Source organism: Dromiciops gliroides, chromosome 3 (genome assembly GCF_019393635.1).
Source record: "Dromiciops gliroides isolate mDroGli1 chromosome 3, mDroGli1.pri, whole genome shotgun sequence".
Classification (NCBI taxonomy): Eukaryota; Metazoa; Chordata; class Mammalia; order Microbiotheria; family Microbiotheriidae; genus Dromiciops; species Dromiciops gliroides.
The window spans coordinates 416,868,387-416,871,068 of record NC_057863.1 but is presented as its reverse complement, the minus strand read 5'-3'; positions in this window follow the sequence as shown (position 1 = coordinate 416,871,068).

Here is a 2,682-nt window from a genome sequence, read left to right as displayed (position 1 = left end):
GCCTTAGAAATACAAATCAGTAAACTAAAGAAAAAATAAAAGCAGTTTATATACAAATAATTTGCTAGATGATGACTCATTAGTAGTAAAAATGTCAAGTAAACCTGACTCTCTCAAAAATATGCCTTCTTAATTCATAAAAACATAAGGATGAAACAAAAATGTTGTCCTTTAGGAGTTTCACCTAACTTGACAGTTGTGATAATTGTGAGATTTGAAATATATTGTTCAATGTTGTTTGCTGAGTGTTATATATAACACAGAAAGCCAATTTCCCCCACTCCTTTCCCTCCCTCTCTTGTCCCTGAGCAATTATATGAGTTCCATCAGAACCATCAGAGGTTTTACCAGTTACCTAGCATTGCTAGAACTGGCAGTAATTTCCCTAGACCAGCCATGACTAATGGTAGTATCAGACTTGGCAGCTGAGAGATGCAGCAAGGACAAAGTAGACACAATTAGGAAAGACAGCTTTTCTACTCCAGGTAGGACACAGATACTTGGAGTCCAGTAGAGAGCTACTTTTTTCTAAGGAGAACTCAATGAAAGGTGAAAATAACTTCCAGGAACCAGGAACTGTAAGCTTACCCTTTGGCTGCATGGTCTCTGAATTTGAGCCTACCCTTCTGGGGACTTTTTGTGTGCAAGAGGAGTTTCTTCTGTAACAACCATCCTCCTATATTTGCTTAGTAAATGCCCTTTCTAAAAAGGTAATAAATCCCAACCAATAATCTGTAGTACTAGAAACCCTAGTTCTCCTCAAGGTTACCCCTAGAACCTTGAGCAGATCCCCTTTGGGGATCCAGATCACCAAACAAGTTGGAGTTGGGGAAGTAGCCTTGGAGGAAGTATATGTATATGTACATACATATACACACATAAATCTTAATATATTATATAATATATGTACATATATATATTCCTTTCTATATATTATAGTAAATTCATATACTGTAATTCAGAGGTGTAATATTTAGGGCCCCAAACTCCCCAGTGGGCAGGAAAGAAATTAAAATATACTTTGGAATTTTTTTAACAAAACAAATAAAATATAATGCAACATAGACAATGGTAATTTTATAGTTGTTATTATATAAAGATATAGATCTATATTTCTATTTAATCCTAGGATCATATTTAGGTTTAAAATTAGAAGGAAGCTTAGAAGTCACCTCATCCAACCCCTCCATTTTGTAGATGAGAAAAATGAGCCCCAGACAGGCAATGTGTCTCACCTGCTTTCTCCATCTACAAATTCATCACTTTTTTCATTGGATCAAATAACTTGACAAGGGAGTTGACTGTCCCCAATTCCCTCTGCATTGGGAAGTAACAGTCTGGCCATTTTCTCAGACTCAAATCTCTAAGAAATGAGTTTGGCAAGAAAAGAAGGAAGAGATGTTTGTTGTTGTTGTTACTGTTCAGTCATGTCTGACTCTTTGTGATCCCACGGATTATAGCACACCAGGTCCTTCTATCCTTTACTATTTCCTGAAATCTGTTCAAGCTCATGTTTGTTATTTCCATACACTATCTATCCATCTCATGCTCTGCCATCCCCTGTTCCTTTTGCCTTCAATCTTCCCCAACATCAGGGTCTTTTCCAATGAGTCTTGTCTTCTCATTATGTGGCCAAAGCATTTAAGCTTCAGCTTTAGTATTTGACCTTACAGTGAATAATCTTAATTTTTAAAATTATTGACTAATTTGATCTCTTTGCTGTCCAAGGAACTCTAAAAGTTTCTCTAACACCACAATTCAAAACCATTGATTCTGTGGTGCTTGGTTATCTTTAGAGTTCAACTCTCACAGCCATAAGTTGCTACTAGGAAAACCATAGCTTTGACTATACAAATCTTTGTTAGCAAGGTGATGTCTCTGATTTTTAGTTTGTTGTCCAGATTTGCAAATGTCCTTTAATTTTATGGCTGCAGTCACCATCAGCAATGATCTTTGAGTCCAAGAATATAAAATTTGAAACTGTTTCCATTTCTTATCTTTCTATTTGCCAGGAAGTGATGGGACTAGTTGCAAATATTTTAGTTTTTGTTTTTTTTAATGTTAAGCTTCAAGACAGCTTACACTCTTCTCTTTTACCCTCATCAAGAGGCTTCTTAACTCTTTTTTACTTTCTGACATCAGAGTGATATCATCTGCATATCTGAGATTGTTGATATTTCTCCTGACAACCTTAATTTTGACTTTTTTTTTTACCCAGTCTGGCATTTCGCATGATGAACTCTGCATACAAGTTAAATAAATAAGGTGACAATATATAGTCTTATTGTACTCCTTTATCAATTCTAAACCAATCAGTCGTTCCATGTTCGGTTCTAACTGTTGCTTCTTGGCCTGAATACAGGTTTCTCAGGAGAAAAGATGGGTACTCCCATCTCTTTGAGGACTTGCCAAATTTTGTTGTCATTCACACAGTCAAAGACTTCAGTGTAGTCAGTGAAATAGAAGTAGATGTTTCTCCATCATCCAGCGACTGTTGGTAATTTAGTCTTTAGTTTCTCTGCCTTTTTGAAAACCAGCCTGCTTTTCTGGTAATTCTTGGTTCAGATATTGCTGAAACCTAGCTTGCAGAATCTTAAGCATACCTTTGCTGGTGTGTGAAATGAGGACAATTGTTTGATAATGTGACTAGTAAAACTAAATGTGTGTGGTTACCCCATCTGT